The following is a 20,369-nucleotide window of genomic DNA, read 5'->3' on the forward strand; positions in this document are numbered from 1 at the left end:
ACCCTCGGATCTTCAACATGTCAAAAAACACTAATTAAAATTAAAGTCAGCTGCTGTATTCATATTTGAAACTCTGTATGTCTCAGACAACAATAAGTTTTCTCCCAACTCTTCACAAACTGGTTGGCTGCAATCTGCACCATATTGGAGGGAAAATAGAGAAAAATAGAGCCTGAAATATGGCAGGATCACCAAATTTGTCACAATTTACACTGTGAGGAACATTAATGTCTGTAACAAATTCCATGTCAATCCATCAAATAGTTGTGAAGACATTTCAGTTAAAACCACAAATCAACCACACTCATAGTACCCCTAGAGGAAAATTCAGGGGATGAGCAAAGTCATTAGGACTGATCCTCTGGGAAGCATCAATGTCTGTGGCAAATTTTGTGCAAATCCATTTTGTAGCTGTTAAAATATTTCACAGGATGAACACACCTGCTGGGGGCACTAGAGAAAAGGTTAGGAGGACTGCCAAACGTCATTTTATATTTCCTCAGGTAAAAAAAGGTGACGTCTTCGACACGAATAGGCTATCGGTTCAAACATTACTTCAACATATCACGTATATTCATGATCCTTTAAATGTAAATGTATGTTCTCTGACACATCATAGATTTCTACGCAGTAAAACTAGATGGATAGATCTTTTCATTGCGACTTGACTTGAATATCAAATCCTATGATAGCACACCTGTGGCATCACAAGTGTTAACTGTTAACAGCAGTGTCTCGCTTCAGTGACTCACTTGCACCGAGCACTTGCGCTGAAGTACCTGAGCTTGAGTGCTCTTATTTTTGGACCCATCATGAGATCTGTCAGAGTTTTCTGGGTGATGGGCCATTGTATGCACAGTGCTGTTTTATCAGAGCATTGTTAGTCCGGGTAAAAGACTGAACATGATAGAGTGAAAGCTTTTGTCCCAGTGTCTTATTTTGTTGGCGCCTGGGGTATCTTGACGTCAGTAAGAGCTGGAATCCAGCACGGTAACACTGACGTCTTAATCAGCACGATTCCACGATTTTCTCTCTACACTTGTTTTTCCTTTCCTCACAATGGCTTTTTATTTCTCTTCTCCTCTAGGCTTCCCTTTCAACATCCACATCCATAATGTTCAATATTTAAGTCATCTTTTTAACCCTCTCCCCTGCATTCTCCGCCCACCCAGTCATCTCAGTCATTTTTTATCCTTTCCTGAGGTTCGTCTCCTCCTCAGTCACCACTCTCCCTCTTGACCTAGTTGGTATCAACATAAATCATCCACTGTGTAGAAACTCTAGATCTGATACAGAGCTAGAAACCAGATAAGAGTGTAGAATTTACAAGGTATTAAAGTTTCCCCCTTCTCCTCCTATTGCACTTACCCTCATCTCTCCAGGACTTGTTAATCCCTGCTCTCCCTCCAAGGCTGATAAGAAATAGGATAGGGGGAGTGGATAAGAGAGGATAAGGCTATACACTACACCTTTGCACTGCAATTGCTCACGACATATAGAACAAGTGGATAAGGTTAGACAGTTTTCATGAAGGAAAGAAGAGGAAAGAGTCAAGGTCAGAGAAAAATAAATTCTAAGAATCTGATCTATTTCTTAATTATCTAATAAATTGATTGAAGTTTATGATTTGATATTTCAAATGTTTACATCTTACTTGCAGTTCCATAATTGAACCTACTTTTACACTAAAACAACTGGAATCACAAATCATTACAGAATCTTTTTTTTTTCTTCCACTTATAAGCTTTTAAATTAGATTTCAATGACATTTCAGTTGTTTCCAATGCATATGTTGGCTCAGGTGAGGAGAGGGGTGGAATATAAAGTTGAAAGCTCCAGAGTAAGCTAGTGAGTGCTACTTAATGAGGACATTTTATCAAAACATTGTTCCTAAAGTCAAGAATGAACCTCAACACTGAAATAACAAAAACATATTGAGCTCATTATCATTAGTGTATGCTCGTGTACACTTCTGCTATACAGTGATGTCAGGTGATAATAACAAATTTTATAGCATCCAATGAGCAGGGATTCAGAGCATCTGCACCAAAATAAACACTAGAAAATTGAACAGGAAAAAAACAGACTATTTTTGTTCTGTTTGGAAGGGTCACTTTGCTGTGACTATGAATATCATACATTAGCTCTCTAATTAGCTCCACAAAGCAACTATATACGCATAATATGAAGCCACAAAAAGAAGCAGTGGTCTCTTCCTCGCCTGCATTTTGGATTATCGTCAAATCAAATTTTCAGTTTATTGTCACACTTTCTATACTCACTCTGCACTAGAATTGGTGGAGCACTGACAGTTAGCTCAACCTGTTTGGCTTCCAGCAGCTCTCACTCTGTTCTGCTCTCTGGTGCTGCTGTTGCCAAGAGGGATTGCTGGGTGGTATCAGTGGCTGCCTGAGCCTCGGCCTCAGTTTGTGTTTTTTCAGAGGTTGACTCGTACAAATCCACATGCTGTAAAATGTAAAGCAATTCATGCTGTCCAAAGTTTGTTTGATCTGGGCAGCTGTTTTCCAAAATACATTTCTGAGCTCTACTATCAGATTGAGCTTTGAAGTAGTCATGAAGAGATGGAGAGCAGAATACACAATCTCAGCCAAGAAATCAATATTTAAACCACCATCTCCCTGTACGTCTTCCACTATTCACTGACGTCAACATATGTCCGACAGCAAAAATAAGGAAGGGATGAAGAAGCTCTTTGACCAGCACATGGACGTTTTAAGTTCTGACTAAATTTGGAAGGAAAGTTTTTCTTTTTGAAAGACAAAGGTAAAAACAGGAAGCGATTGGGTGAAATACATGAAAAAAAAAAACACACAAACATGAATGCAACTGTACAGTATCTGTATTTGCTGTCTTAGTCCTCCCTTCTGTCCCCTGCTTTCCATCATTGCCTCTTCCAAGCACTGCCTGCAGACACACGCTGCCCTACTTTAGTACAAGTCATATCCCTGCTCCAGAAACAGCCAGAATGAGCGCCACAGGGCAGAGGGAAGAAAACACAGCTTTTCTGTTGCCTTGCAGCACTGTGTTTAGACAAGGAGTCAGGCAGAAGATCTATTCTGTGTCACCAGTCCTGCTGGAAGGATTTGGGACAGTTTACTGTGTAAATATGCCTCTGGTCTTTGAGTGTTGCCTCACTCTTGTATGTGGAATGTGTTGTCCACTCACAGTTTGTTTGTTTTTAGCTAATTCGAAGAGGTGAAGTTTTTAATCAAGCAAAAATACAAATGTCATATCAAGTCCTGACCATTTTCTGTAGGCTTTTGTTCAGTTACAAAGGCTAAAGTAACACCAGTGTGTGCAGTGTTATATGATAACTGTAATTTAAGCTGCTTCTGACATTGTTTTGATGCAGCATTGTGTTCAGGAGGGAGAGACGAGAGAATTTATGTGAAGGGAAACAAGAATAGAAAGAAAGAAATAATACAAAATAAGGTAAGAAGTACGACTGGAGGACTAACTTCAAGTAATCAGGGGTGGAAAAAGGTGAGATGGGGAAGCAAAAGAAGGAAATAAATCTATTGATGATGATGATGATGATAGGATGATAATACTCTGAGTGTGAACACTGCGGTGTGGGGCGGCTGCCAGTATTCCATGGATTTCCAACTTGCAACCAAACCTTGGCTCAGAGACTACACAATCATTGCCTTGTTTTACAGTTACACTCAAATTATTCACCCCGTATTTGAAATTAGTTGTATTGGCAAAATGTACACATTTACAGTCATTCAGCTGTGTTTAATGAACAACTTGAAATAGTTCAATACAACTAACATTACAGGTGGTTTATCTGGATTCAACATAATATGCCACTTTCAATGACTATTGCAGTCTCAGAATTATTCACTCCCATCAGATACTGGCTCAAGCACACCTGATGCAACTAATTAAAGGCCTCATTAGTTGCATCAGGTGTGCTTGAGACAGAAAACTTTAATAAATACCCGGACTAGCAAGGGGTTTGTTCACAGTGACGTTTGGTTGCATGTCAGAAATATGGGTAAGACAAGAAAATTGTCCAAAAAGTTAAGAGAGGAGATCATTGCCATGCACAAACAAGGAAAAAGACACAAGAAGATAGCAAAGGCACTGAATGTTCCTAGAGATATTGTTGGATAGTAGTTCACAAGTTCAAAGCTGAAGGAATACTGGCTTCACTCCCTCGAGGTAGCAGAGAGAGGAAGCCATCAACAGCTGATTCCTGAGGAGGCAGGTGGCCAAAAACCCTAGAATGACCCTCAAAAGACCTGCAGCAAGACTTGGTGGCAGCAGGCAGTGAGGTTTTAGTTTCTATAGTAAGATGCACACTAAGCGCTGAAGGCCTTCATGCCTTAACTGCAAGACGTACACCACTACTGACCCAAAACACAAGACAAGTTGGCTCCAATATGTCTGAAACCATATAAATAAGCCACAGACGTTTTGGGATTCTGGTCTGTGGAGCAGTGAAACAAAAATGGAACTTTTCGGGTCTCTGGATCAGCAGTATGTCTGGAGGAGGAAGAATGGGGCACACAGTGAAAAGAACACCCTGCCTACAGTGAAACATGGTGGTGGCACAGTGATGAAGGCGGTTGCAGCAGGCAAACCCAAGAATATTAGAGAGCTGGAGGCTATCGCCCATGAGCAATGGGCTAAGATTCCTCAGGAACGCTGTCAGAACCTGGCGTCTGGCTATGCATCATGTTTGCAGCAGGTCACAACAGCAAAATGGTGCTCTACTAAGTACTGAAGATGCTTGTCAAGAAGGGAATGAATCATTTTGAGACTGTAGTAGTCATTAAACAGGCATATTGTGTTGAATTCGGAGAAACCACCTGTAATGTTAGTTGTGTTGAGCTATTTCAATTGTTGTTCATTGAACACAGCTGAAAGTTTGTAAATTTTGCCAAAACACCTAATTTGCAAAGGAGGTTGACTAATTTTGAGTGCAACTGTATAAGTGTCATAAAGTGCCATTGTCTGGAGAGGCTGCTGCTGAAAAGTGCGAGTTTCATTTCATGCACGCACACATAAACACGGCTATCGTTTTCGGGTTGCAGTTTATGAACCTATTGGGGCCTACATAGTTGTATTTCACTCACACTTTCATCGGTCACAAAGTTAATGAACACAGCCCTGGAAGTGGCTGGCAAGCAATCCACAGACAGACAGATGCACTGCCCAGCTAGGTTCGGAGGACAGACACACTAGAGAGGGATACATTGCAAGCTGGCAAATCAACGTAACACTGTTATATAATACTGTTATTTGCTGGCATCAAATGTTTAGAAGAGAAAACACACACAAAAAAGAGTGTCGTTCCCTGCAATTCACTCTCTCTGTATATTTTTTAATCTTTTCATGTCTAAAAGTATAGGCCTCATCTTTTCATCAAAACTGTAAACTTTGACACTCACTTTAACCAAGAGGGGGTGGGACCCTCACTATTTCACAGGGCCCTATGCAACTTTTGTAATGAGCATATAAAGCGGACCTGCACATGAAGAGCAGCCAGTGGCTTTTCAGAATCAAAAAGGAAAAAAGGTTATAAACAAATAAAAGCCAGGGGGAAAGCCAAAGGTTTCCTCCTGTGAGATTATTCTTGCGGGAGAGATGACTAAATGGAAGAGAGAAAGAAGAAATGGAAATAGACAGAGAAAGGAGTTATAAAAAGGAATGCAAAGAAAGGGGGACAAACAGAAGCACTGAAGGTGGCATAAAAAGGCCAATAGAGAAGAGAACGTGGCATCAGTCAGAAATGTCAGTTGCCATTGTGTAAAATACCAAGAGACTAGGAAAGAAAGTGGGATGGACAGAGGGAAAGGAAGGGTGCTGAAGGAAAAGAGAGGAAACAGACTGTGGAGGAGGAAGGGAATTTAAGTGAAAATAGTGTTAGATTGATAGAGAAAAAGGAAATACTGACAATGATATGATGTGAAGTTGAGAGAACGGAGAGGATTGATGGAGGAAAACAGATAAGAAGAGCAAAGTGAGAGACAGAAAAGAGATGAAGGGAGAGGGAAAGGATAAAAGGAAGAAAAGAGGTGGATATAAAAAAAGGTCAGTGAGCAGCTGAGAAACAGATTAAAATGTCAGGGAGGAGAATGTAGAAAGGAGAGAGCACCTCTCTGCAACCCAGAAATTCAAAATCACCTTCAGTCACTTTTTTTTTTTTAGGATGAGAGAGGGTGAGGAAGGGGGAGTAAAGAGGTGGAAGAAAAAAATGAGATGAGGAAAATCAAGCAGCATGGAAGTGAAAAAATAGGAAAGACCATGAAAAAGTGTACGTACAGTACACATGTGTGTTTTCATGAAACAGCCATTTTAAGGCTGTTATAAATCATCGTGGCATCATTACAGTAGATTCTCAGGAGTGCACCAACAACCCAATCAGACCTCCACAGCATCCCTGCAGGCACATTGGCCATAACACACACACACACACACACACACACACACACACACACACACACACACACACACACACACACACAATTACCAATTACACACAATGTTCTTGCAGGGAATAATAACTACAGACAATGTTGCCTAAGCTACTTGAAAAGTCTAGTCGTACGAGCTACCATGGAACTGCAGCAAAGGCAAAAGCAATACAGTCTTTTTAAAATGCAATTTTAAAAAAGAAACGTGTTAAAAAGGAATAGTTTGGATTAAATGGAGTGGGGCCGTGTGAGGTACTTATCCAGAAAAAAAAACAGTGACAGTGTTAGTGAGTGAACGTCGAGCAGCTACAGATACTTCACAAGAGTTGGTGGAGACCAAAAGCTGAGCTAAAATGGACAAAAAGTAGTTGTGGGACTGTGTAGCAAAAAGTTGCTAAGTGAATGTAAATAACATGTTCAAAATACCAAAACAACCATTTTAATTCAATTAAAGAATGAAGTTAAATAAAGAACTTGCTTCTTTGAAGTCATGAAATTGGTTTTGCTTTAAATATTCTCTTCCGTCTCATGTGTTGATCATATTAAATAAGGATATAAACACAGATGGATTGCAAACTCTCTCTGACTCTTAAACTTTTGCTCTTTAGCCTCCACAGCTGCTGCCCACATTTCCTCTTCTTCAGTAAACTAATTGTTGCATCTGTCAGCTTGCATTAACTTCTCACTACACAACTGGCAGATAGAATGACAGGCTGAAAAAAAACAAATGCCCAACTACAACTGCTAGACGTGCCCCCTGCTTTTTCATTTTATTAACTCCGCATTAAATCTTGTTGGGGGGAAAAAAGAGTGTCTTTTGGAAACTTCAACCCAACTTCATAGTATTTATAATTGTAGCAAAGCCTTTAATTGAAACGTACTTCAGTAAAACCCCCTAGTTCATCTTCTTGGTTCAACTGTTTACTGAAGCTTTCTTATTTTAAATGCAAAACAGCAAACAAGATCAACAACCAGTGTGCTTTCAAGATCCCACAGCTTCAATTAACGATCTAATGAGCACATGCTGCATGGGTTACATTTCAACCAATCAGAAGCCAGGGCTGACTGCACTCACCACTGGTCCCAATAAAGCACACTGAAATGAAACCATAGATCTTCTTGTTTTTAGCTAATCTGCTCGTCAGCAGATCTAACACATGGCAAATAATTTGCTATAAATCAAGAAGATATATTATCTGACTACATATAGTCAGATAATTGTTATTATAACTATAAAGGTTTGAGGAAATCAATCATTCATGGAATTCCATAGATTAACATTAAACTGCTCTCTTACTTCCTAAAACTGTGAATTCTCTGTTGGAAGTTTAGTTTTTGAAAATGTTTCAGGTGCTGTTTAAATTAGAATCATTGAAAATATAACTTCGCAGATTATGTGTTGTTGTTTTTTTTTTAGTTTCTTTCTCTCCCTACTCCATCTGTCTTTGCTTGCTCTCCCTCCCCCTCACTCTCTCAAGGGCAGCTACAAACACAGGTAAACACATGTACTGTGAGCCACTACGGGGTTTGACTGCCATGCCGCCTATGCTGGGTATTCTCAGGTGGCACACTGGAATGGATGCAAACATGTTACACTCCAGAGCTTTTCACACTTCTACCACTTTGTCCGAGGTGAGAGAGGGGGAAAAGGGAAAAGTTGAGAAGTGATCGGGGAGGGAAATAACTGAAACAACACAGAGTGAAGGTAAATCTGTTAGACGGTCACACTGACATCTGACAATGTAACAGTACCCCAGTGTCACATTTTCACATGTGGTTGCTATTGGGTGAAAACCTTGTTTCTTCAGAATGTCTTCTGTTCAAGACATATCTCCTGAGACCAGATGATGTTCGGTTAAAATATAACCTTTCATAGTTTTAAAGGTGCTGATTTTATCTGCAGCATTGTATGTACATTTCAGTTAGTTGGTTGACAAACATTTCTTGTCTTTGGTGACCAAAGTTTTCACCCTCAGAGGCTGAAATTTGCCATGGAGGACAAGCCTGAGTGTGCTAAGGTGTGTTTGTGTTCACGTCAATTGGCTAAAAGGGGACATGCCAGTGCCACATGCCACTTAACTTAGCAGAAAGTCGTTTTTCTTTTGGCCAAATATAGTAAGAATAGTAGAATTTCACAAGCGAATGAGTACACAGTAGTTTGCATCACAACAATACACTTTGAATTACTCCAAAAGATTAAAGATTATCTTGATTATCTTGGGTGCAATGTCCAATGTACATCTCTGGGCACCTAAAAACAGACATGAGCAAACATGTGCAGTGTAGAGCCAACAGTTTGCAGGAGTTACTTCCATCCACTCGCCATAGCGAGTAATTTCACTGATTAGTTCCCGTCTTGTACTTGAGGGAGTACTCATCAGTGAAATCACCTGGTGGAGTGAAAACCTGCAGACTAATGGCCTTCCATATCTGCTGTGGTTTACAAACAGTACATGTTGCATTACTTTAAAATCAGTATCCTGCAACCCGTTCTCTTTTTTAGGTGACAGGCGACAGACTTCATTGAAACTGCATTTTTTAAGTTTTACAGATTTTTGCTTTGCTTTGTGCCTTACTAATTAACTTTGAAATATTTTTGTTTGGATTCATTCATTTAATAGTTTTTATCAATGGTGGAATGGTTGCACTCCATATTTATTTGGATGTTTTTTTTTGCCTGCATTTCCACAATGTGGATCAGTCCTGATTGTTAATTGCAGACACCTGATCAGTATAAAGCCCTGCAGCTCAGTAGCCCTCGAGGACTGGCTGGAAGCAGTATGCAACACCTCACATGGGCTTACAAATGTAGCATGAGCCAGGTGGAAAAAGTTCCCAACTCCCTCTTGAATGATATTGTCTAGATTGCCTACATGTTTGATCAGAGAGCACTAGATTCGCTCACTTCTTTCTGTCATCAGTTTACCCGAGAGCTTACTAGTGACAGAGGCCCTCATTAGCAGACACTTGTGCACTGTATACAGGAAAAGACCAAAGTGCTTCCAAACAGCAAAATCATTTATTTTAGCCTCATTAAGCCAAGGTCCAAGCCTGTTATCTCAAATCTGATTATGCACCTATCCCTGCTGACTATTAGAAAGTAAGGTAATCGGGTTGAGTAATAAGATTAAAAATAAAGGGACTTTGTTTTCACAAATGCTTCTATCAAGTCACCAGTGGCGTAAAAATGCTTTGAAAAATGTCCCTTTTTCATCAAGATAAATGAGGTTCTGACACCTTTTTCAACTGGAACATCTGTGCAAAGTCTCCTTTAAGTGCTACATATATATATATCAGAGGAAAATATGACATTTTAATGAATGTAGAGAATATTTCAAAACACACTTGCCTCAGTCTTCAGTATGATGAGAGTTGTATGTAGAGGTACGAATGCCCAAAACTCAATGAATGCAACCTCTGACAGATAACCAGCTGACAAGCTTATTTGAGGCTTCTATGGTTCACTGCAGGTGAAAGATTTAAAGCCTCAAAACCCGAGCGCTCACAGAAGAAGGCAATATCCTGAATAAGGTCTGAGCCACATTTTCTCTCACTCTTGTAGACAAGATTTATTTGAACCCGCTATGAGATTTTAAATGAATTCACCTGAATCTGTCAGTCGGGTTCTGAGCATCGCATTGTGGCTCATCATGATTGACTGTTAGTGGTTTGTTTTGATTTTCTGACAGCGGATCTTGTAAATACAGTGGCCTTCAGCAGTCGACTGTCAATTCTCAGAAATGGATGGCAAGGCTCCTGAAATCAAACAAAGTTTAGGGTGACGGCATCAAAGCCTCGACTTGACACTCCTCGGCCTGCTTTCCACCGCAAGTGTCTGATTTTACTGGCTTACCAGTGATGTTAAATAACCTGGCAATAACCGGTATCTCATGCTACCCAACCTCCGACTGGATGTCGTCACCCTGTTCTTAAGGGGGGAGCCAAGACACCTGTGAAGGAATCCCATTTCAGCTGCAATCTCTTTCTTTTGTTCAATACATAGCCATTTCTATAGATACATGCAACCAATCACTATCCAGTCATGAACTGGCTTGTTAATCTAGAGCTCCTCCTAAAGGCAGGGTGCTTGGTTGAGCTACTAATACATTTATTTTATTGTATTTGCTCTGCTTGCTTGTTTTTTTTTAACTCATTTGATTATGTTTGTACTTGTTCTATTGTGGTGTTTAAATGATGGGTCTTAAAACAATATTCACATGCCTATATGTACCTTTAAGCTGTTTGTGCTTGCAATAATTGTTCCTCCTGTTCACACCATGCTGGCCATTATAATTTTCCTTCCTGGTGTACTTAAAATGGAAGTGATGGGAAACAAAACCTGCAGAACTCGAAAAAGAATAGCTGTATTGATGCAGTTTCAGTGAATGTCATAGAAACTGAGGTGTGTGTGTGTGTGTGTGTGCGCATGTGTGTAAATTAATCTACAAGTGCCTGTGCCTTCCTTTGTTTGTGTGTGTGTCTGTGTGCAGGCAGGCGAGCCCTTGAAGGGTGGCTGAACAGATGGATGCGTGGGTGACTGAATTGTAAATATGGAAAACGACAGAGATACATGGAGATTTAATAGGCTACTGAGATAGATGGATAAACAGATGTTTAGTTCACTGCAGAAATGATAAATGGATGGATGGATGAATGGAGGGACAGGCAGTTTGGATGTGTGATTTGAGTTTGTGTGAAATCTAAAGTGGTGTACTTGTGTGTATGTATGTGAACGTCTGTCGGCCTCGTGAAAAAAAGTATAAATCCACAAAAGGGTATAAAACATCATGCACAATGTCAAGCCCCATAACTTAAGAATATTATCATCCATAGAAACACACTGAAATTAATGTCATCAATACTGGCGTTTTAACTATCCTCTAATAAATAACTTAATTAGAGTAAATTGAGTTAATGGAACTTGACATTTATTGTGTCTGAGCTTATGCCATGAGTTAAAAACTCAAATTTGCCATAAAGCTGATAAAGGGTTTGCTCATAACACTCTGGTTTTGCTGACTGGTCAGTACAGAGCGACCCATCAACAATTGTATGATGCACAAGATTATACAAAGTCATCAACAATGAGCTCATCTGCTAACAAAATCACTACCATACAAGAAGTCCTATCCAGCCTTCTACATTTGTGTGTTCACACAACTAATTTGACAGGTTTTACAAACCTGTTTGAGTTTAGAGTGATCAGGAAAATGTCGTTGGTTGGATCACTGTTGGCTTGTTTCTAAATCTTCTCTCTCAAAGTTCTTGAGCTGTTTTTGGCGGAGGCAGTGGTTAGGGCTGTTGCCTCAAAGAAAGAAGGTTCAAGGTTCAAACCGGTTGCTGAATTATGACCTTTATGTGTGAAGTTTGCATGCTCTTCCCGTGCTTGTGTCAGTTCTTTCTGGGTACTCTGGCTTCCGCCCACAATGCAAAGAGATTGGGATTAGGTTAATTGGTGTCTAAATTCTAAATTGCCCGTAGGCGCGAATGTGAGTGGTTGTCTGTGTCTATATTTTGGCCTTGTGACGGACTGGAAACCAGTTCAGGGTGTACTCCGCCTCTGGCCTAATGTCGGCCGGCTCCAGCCCTGACACTGAAGGATAAGCGGTATAGACAATGGATGGATGGACATTTTTGGCAGCTTCTGACAACTTGCACATGGGAAAAAGTCAGCTATTGAATATATTGCTCCTCTGTAGGAATGAATCAAATTTGTGCCATGCCTGTTCTGAAAATGCTGTCTTTCTAAATGTAGCCACAATTGTAGTAGTACATGGTGGTGTTGTTGTTTTAATTTGAATCCCACATGGAGTCAGATCAGATCACTGTGAATCCAACCACCCGATGGAGCCCATTAGATTTCTGAAAGCAGCATTTCACTAACAAAGACCACACCAACAAAGTTGTCGATTTCGAAAGTTTTATTAAATGATGTGGAAGTTTGGCTGAGTTGAGGTAGGTAGGATGGATGGAGGATTGAGGGATGAAGGGGAGAGGGCAGGAGGATAGGGGAAGGGATTGAATTGGTGGTCTGTTGGATGGAGTAAGTAGAAGGAGCGTGTTGGCTGGCAACATGAAGACTGGAGTGAACCAGGTGTCGAGACTCTGGGTGGGGGAGCCGTCTCTTCTCGTCTTCTAGTGCTTCGAGTACCCAGAGTAAAGTTCAGGAGATATTCGGGATCGGAAAAGGATTTGGCGAAAGTGATGGTGGAACCAGAATCATGTTGCTACTTTACCAATTTCTGAGATAAACAGAGAGTCTTGGGGGGAGGCTTGACTGGCTAGTCTTGAGTTTAGGTAGTCTCGTATGGGTTTATATGGACTGAGCGCAACCGGGGTCGCTGAAAAGCAGGGATGGTGTCAGATGGAGGAGAGGTTAGCTCATCTTCGAAGGGATCGCTGTCTGTTCCATAGTAGCAGTGAGTGATGGCGGTACGAGTTCGTAGCTGGTCATCTGAATACAGACTCAGAGGGGGAAGAAGCAGATATGTGGAGCTTAAATACTTTGCTACGGAAATGAGGAGGGATTGAAGCGTGGTCGTTGTTCCTGAACCTAGTTATAAAACTTAATTTAGTGTAGTGACGACTGGCTACATTCAAATGTTTTTTCTCTTAAGATTATTCAAAATGAATTATAAAACATCTGGCTCAGAAAATCACACTAGAAACTCCCTGTGATATCCCCTATTAACTACTTTTAGATTAATTTGACTCAAAACTACATTATTTACCAATCATGTAGTATCAGCCTGCTTTTATTTTAAAGACTATATGAACACTAAATACAGCTCTTTGTGTGCATCTGGTGATTTCAGAAAATGTCACTGTCACAGCTTCTATTTTGAAAGGAGTAGATGACCATTCACTTCCATGTCCTGCACAGTTTGTTTTTGTGCTCAAAGGTTTCAGACTGCCAAAAACGAATGCGAGCAGCAGTGATCATTACTAGCCTGAGAATCTCTAATGCCATTACAAATGTACTATTTGTCTCACATGCTCAAATAATTTGTTATGATCATGATTACATCCTCCCTCATGCACTCCATTCCTGTTTGCTTTCTCATGTTGACTTGCAGACCAGGTGATGCTGAGAATTTGCTTTTGCTGTCAACACACTTCCATAAGCAGAAACAGACACAGGGAGGGATGGAGAATAATGAATGAAGATGAAATAGCAGAGTTTAGGTGTGCTTTCTGTATAAAAGAATACAAAGATACATGAAAATGTTGGAGCAAAGTTGGCAACAGAGTGAGAAGAATGAAGATCAGAGTCCCACCTCTGAAAATAAATTGAATGTTCAGGATTTACTGTGAAAAACCACCAGCGAGAAGTAACACACCTGGAATCACACAGTAAACTTTTTATTATTATTGTATTTGACTTGTCACTTGCTTGATTTTAATCTGGGAAAATATGTTGAATTCATGACATCCCTGTTATAAGGAATTGGATGCTCTTTTTTTGTCACAACCACGTTGTGTGGGATTCATCTGACAGGATGCTTTTGAGAGGAAAATATTGGCTTCTGGACTTCTAAAACAAACACTGTGATTCAGCATGTGTATTTGCACATGGATTTGTATTTCCAATAATGTGAAATTCTGCACACACAGACTCCCAGCAGCTAATTCACATCTACTTTAATACGCTCGATACAAGGACACACAAGGCCTAATGAATTTCACCCCTTCCTGCCACATCGGACATTTCATGAACATACAGAATTAGAGGGTCACTGAGAGGCTAGATGTCAGAATGGCTGTACCGGCATGCAATCCCAAGCATAAGCACATCTTCAGTTCAGCTATCGCATCCTATTACTCTACTAGGAGAAGGCATTCATTCCAACAGTTCTGCTGTCTGCTTTCAACAGTATTTTTCTGTTAATCTTTTTGGATCCTAGGAGGGCTTGCTGTGAGTTGTTTCATAACTATTGCCTTTCTTTGACACCTTTTTGGACATATACACAGCAGAAAGCTGCCCAGATCTAACGCTGAATTATGGTTTAGCAGAGTGACTTCCTCTATTCCCTCCGGCAGATTTTATGTATCATCTATTTCTGCAACCATCATATTTTAAAACTTCACTGTCAAGATTGAAATTGCTGTATTTTTATTTTATTTATTTTTTTCTTTTGATAACAGATGAGTTGTGCTTTCTTCTATCGCTGGAAGAGGCAATTGACACACACATGCTGCACTACTGTATGATCTTTCAAACCACAGTAAAAAATCATGCCTGCGTGTTCCTTTCAACAGTCAGATTTGTGCTTCTAAAAGTGATGACTGACATCAGCGATAAGCCGGGCTGCATGTGACGGCTGAGAGCTTCGGTATGTGGCCACTGCAGGGAACAGAAGCAGCTGATAGAGGAAGGGATGGTAAGAGAGATTAAATAGATGAGAGCCCACAACAGAAAAAGGATTTGTAGTGTATGTAGTTACACAAATATGCATTGATGCATAAAAAATACAAAAAAAAAGAACATGCATTCCCACAAACCCACAAACTAATTCCTCCATCCAGTCGGTAATTGGCCAGCAGGATGGTGATAGGCACTTGTACTGGAGGAGGTTTTGTTCTGATTAGTTTGATAGCCACATCAAATCAGTTCTCAATTAGTGTGCCAGGCTCCTAAATATGTCTGAAAGCTGGATATGGAAACAAAGAAAAAAAAAAAACAGAAGATGGGGTGGACTTGCCCCTACATAAAGAATTCTGAGATCACTTTTGGCCTCTTATTTTGGCTTGATAAAGTTCCCTTTTACAGCATTGGAGAAAACATTGTTTGAATGACAGCTGTAACCTTGCGCTGCTTTCAGTGAAGAGCCAGATGGCAACTTGTGCAGTCAGGTTCAAGCTAATTATTCTAACTACTCTTTACAGTACATGCCAACATGAAAGAGTCTAATTGGGCAAAATAAGTGAAAACATCTGCGTAGGTGGATTTTGCTTGTAGGGGGTTTTAAAGTTGTGATTCTCTTCAAATCAAACCCTGTTTTTTATAATATGTATAGTTGGCTTTTTTTTTTAACTTGTCACATCATTTTTACATACTTCACATGGGGGGGCACATGAAAGTTTGCATGCATATAATCCAGCATTAGTTTTTTATTTTGTCTCCTATAAATGCTAATGAAAACTAGACATTTCCTACCTGTGGTGCTTCACATAAAAGGCATTCAAATAGAGAATCTCATGGCAGCTTTTATTGTGAGGAAGTCACAATACATCAGTCAATACATCAACAAGTTACAATGAACATTTCACATTCCACTTACCATTAGAAGAATGTATAGTGGTGACCACTGTTTTTTTCCTGAAACACTGATTTAAAAAGGTGAAACGGCCACAGACCAGAGGAGGATCTGGTTCCCTCCCACTGAGCCTGCTGCTGCACCTGTTTTGAATAAGGTTAATTGGTTGATTGATTGGAGCAGGTCGAAACCAGAAAGAGTAGAGCAGGAAATGTAAAAATTCCTGGCTCAGGAGTTTCCTGTTATTAGTCTATACTAAAGGTGTTCTCCGAGCACATCCATTCGTCTTACAAAATGTGGCAATATTTAGTCCAATAAGCAGCAGTGAACAACCATCAATCTATTGTCCTTAACCTATTTATTCAAAGTAATGCATGAGTAAATGCAACCTCCAACACACATATAGTGCCAACAGACCCTAACAAACTCACAATCAAAACTCACAAGAGAAATGTGTGACAATGTTGGAATAACCTGTGATCTATTTTGAGGCTGGCAGAATCATTTTCCAAAATATCTGCTGCCACAGTAGTAAAGACTAAGGATTCACTTGCTGCCACAAAGCTAAGTTTCTTTTTCTCCCCCTGTATTTATTCTTTTTGCAAGCTAAATTCTAAATTGTTTACTCATCGATTTTCAAAGAGAAGATTCGAAAATACCTTCAACGGGTCTTTGTTAAGACCTTAGTCTGCTTCACCTAGAATCAAAAATCATAACTGCACCTTTGGCTGTTGTTGCTGCAAACAAAAGTAAGAACTTAGCCATTTAGATTATTGATATGAAAATGTTTAGCTGTGTCTGGTAAATTGGACAGGAATGGAGAGATGGAAGGTGAGAGTGAAGAATCGAGGAAAAAGTTGTTCTTTATTAGTCCTTCTGTCTTCCTTACGATTTGTCATCCCTTATCTTGGGAAGCCTTAAGTCTACATCTAGCGACACCAACTCTCAACCTCTGTTACCTCAGCTCGTTCATCTTGCACAATAATGAGAAAGGGGAGCACCGTCACGCACCAAGCCCAGATCTCAGTTGGGTAGGGCATCTTCACTTGTCCCTCTTTCTGTTATCTTTCTTACAACAGAACCCATCTCTCTGTTCGTCTGACTCTCTCCCAAGTGTCATGTTCACCTTAATCCAATTTACAGTTTGATAAGATCTGCAGAAGATGAAAGTGATGGCCCAAGTCGGTTTTGGCAATTGCCAAGGAAAGGTTAACCACCCTACCAGCTCTTCTCTATATCAGCCTCTATTAAATCCTTAACTCTTCTTTCTCATCCTTCCTCTTTTTCTGGGAGGCTAAACTTTGCGTTTCCTTCTTTCTTTTGTCAACCTCCTTTATAATATATCTTGTATCACCCTGCTACCCACAGCCTTTTAATAGCTTATTTCTCCCTCATACTGGCCATCATCCTCTTATAGAGTATTACTATAATTTTTCCATCCTTTCATTCTCATTGTCTGTCTCTGAGACTAATCTTTTGCATTTCTTCTGCTTTTCTTTTTCCTCATCAGTCTATTTGACTGTATTCTTTGTGTTTTATAGTGCTTATGTTGTTTTTCTAGTGTTCTTGTTTATTTTTATCTCATGTGAAAACATGTGCGGGTATGACAGTAAAGATCCTTGAATCCTTCTTTGACTGTCCGTTTCGTTCTAGAGCCATCCAATTACTCTCACTTTCTAACAGCCTCTTTTTCTTAGTCTTCTTAGCCCTATCTGTTACACTCTTTCTATCGGTTTTGCTGTGGCAGAGCTGGCCCTGGCTAGTCGAGCATTCAGAAGTCAATCTCAATCTGCTGAAGGCAGGCCACACCCCGGGGGATTTGCAGAAAGGCGACCAGGGTTGGTTCATTTTGGATGAAGCTGTTCATGGCCAGTCTCAGATGTCTTGCAATTGAGAAGAGATTGCAGATAAATGAGAGCACAGCTAAATTTAAGCACAGGGCTCCATCTTGGTGATGATTGAACATTTTGACATGCAAGAAGAGCTCAGACAAGCAGTCTTAGGATTTACATTTTGCATAGACTTGAAGATTTTTTCATAATTCTATGGCTATGAACTATACATTTGGTTATGTGTATGTGTGATGTCCCTGAAAAGTGAAGTGCCTCTGCTGTATTGGCAACCATGGTGATCCAGACACTAAAAAAACAGCCAAGACTGAGAATAGCTACCATCTTCTGTTGTATGGTTTAAAACCAACAGCCTTGGGGATGTTGAGGCTCATGGAAGACATCTTAACCTATGAGCTACAACTGTATTGATTGGTTGACTGACCGAGAAAAATGGCTCTTCAGGACTGAGCCAAGTAGTATTGCACTCTCCACATGCTGAATGCGTTTTCCATACACCTGTAGAGTTAAAGTTAAAATTGCAGTGTTAGTTGTATGTTAGGTTATCAAAATGCACCCAAAAGACACACGTGTGTTTTGTAATTATTGTTTTTTTTTAGATTCAGTTGCACTTTGGCATTGTGAAATAAACAGATCAAACACAAAAATGTACCAGGGATGAAGATGCAGACTGCATCTGAGGCTGCGTGTCATTCGGAAACCTTGGCATTATAACAATGAACAGTTTCACTACTGTACAAAATAAGTTTGTAAATTACATTGACTATTAAAATTCCATAGAACAAAACTCAAACTGAGAGAAAGTTGCTGCAGTGTATGTCTGTTCTCTATCGTCACTCCCTGTCTTTTGTCTTTATTCACTGATGTGGCTAGTTTGTGATTTCGATGCCTGCTAATGAGCGTCATTTGAGCTGCTGTCTGCTTATCGCTCTGAGAATATTCATTACGCCAACATGAATATTCAACACTGTCCTCTATCCTTAGAGCACTTGGATTATTGATAGGCTGCTCATTGGGTTTTCTCTTTCTAGTGTGACAGCTTCATAACAGCCTTACCTGAGCTCCCTGATAGATGAGAAAAACAGCTGAGAGAAACAGAGCGATTGGTTTACAGGAGCAGCACAAAGGTGTGGTGTGTGCAGAGACTGTCCTGAAGTGAAGTTCACAGCTTCTGTTCCCTTTAAGGTATATCCATGAACAACTGACCCTTCCCATGGTTTTGTTTTTATGTATATTAAATGTTGTAATCCACCCAGAACTACAGCTGACAGCTACAGGCTTTAATTTTATTTCTACTTTCGGTTGTGTAATTGTTCCCCCTGAGGAGACATTTTTGCTGCAGTATTTAGCTCACAAGATAAATTATGAATCAGCCAAGTGAAATGCCCTTTACACAGTTTAATGATCCTTTATAAATATAAGAATTACTCTCATTCTCTGTCAGTATGAATGGATTTGGAGTATTGTCCACCTGTTGCCTCAGGCAGTGTCTTTACGTGAGCTATTTGCTCGTACCTTCAGTAGCTGGTCGGCTTTGAAGATTTCATGCTGGCTGGATTAGATTTTAAACCTGTGACTGTTCAATCTATGATTCACTGTCAGAGCTCTGGGGCATATGAGTGGAAATTGTGTGTGCATGCTTATGTGTGTAGCTCATGCCTGTATTTGTGCATATGTGAGATCATGTGTGTTTATGAACACATTTTTTTGTGTTGATGAAAACATAAATAAGAATTTGTCATGCAGACAAAGTCTCATTCTGTTGTACATGCAAGTGGTGAATCACTGCCACAGTAATGATGGTGCTTGATGTGATAGCTTGGCTCTTGTATATAGCAACATCCACATCCAGTAAGATTATTTGTTCACAGCACTGGAAACCAAGAGTACTTCTACAAATTTTAAGCATATATTATGGAAAATACGCGCTCTGGACACATAAACGGCAACACGCATGCATGGAGAAATATAGATTTTTAAGATTTGTTGCAATGGTGTGTGACTATATCTGAGGGAATCTAACATTTTTAGATCACGCATTGCAGGGAGGGGTAGATATAAATGATAGATGCTTTAATCTTCCATCACAGGGTTTACTCTTTTAGATCATCCCCATTTCAAAGTTAAGAGAATTAAGAGAAAATTATCCAGTTTTAAGGATGTTTAATGGTACCCTCCTATACACTAGAGAATAACTCTGTGTATGTGACTTTACTGAGCACGCTCGGCAGTGCAAAAACGTTATGTAATGTATTTGAGGAAGTATTTATTTTGAAGTGTGCGAGGTTTTTGAAAGTGTGAAAGTGTAATATCAACTGTGTAACTGCAAGTAAACTCAAACAGCTGATTTAAAATCTCAAATTAATGATTGTCAGATAGTTTCCAGAACAAATACTCCACATTTTCATGATTGGGGTACTGCTGGATTAAAATAACAAGTTAAAAGGCTTCAGTATGTGAAAAAAAAAATGCAAGAAATTGGCGTAAATTGTAGAAGAATAACATGGGTATAGTTGTTGACATGCTTGTCCCATTGTGCTTCCTACTCAACCCTCAGCTGTGATTTTTAGGAATCAGATGTGCAGTGAAAATCTTCCCCCGGTGCTCTGACATTTGAATGGCTGGTTTAGAAAGCGTAATGCCACCTAAAGCAATCTCCAGCCTCTCAGCTGGTGTGTCCTAGAATACAAACTTACACTCAGCCGTACACACACCTGACCTCTTGGCACAAAAACGGCAAAAATATACACAAGATGTCTCAATGCATAAAACACACACTGACAGATGCAAAACAGACATAAGCAGGCATAAATCAT

This window comes from Pempheris klunzingeri, chromosome 3 (assembly GCF_042242105.1).
Source record: "Pempheris klunzingeri isolate RE-2024b chromosome 3, fPemKlu1.hap1, whole genome shotgun sequence".
Classification (NCBI taxonomy): Eukaryota; Metazoa; Chordata; class Actinopteri; order Acropomatiformes; family Pempheridae; genus Pempheris; species Pempheris klunzingeri.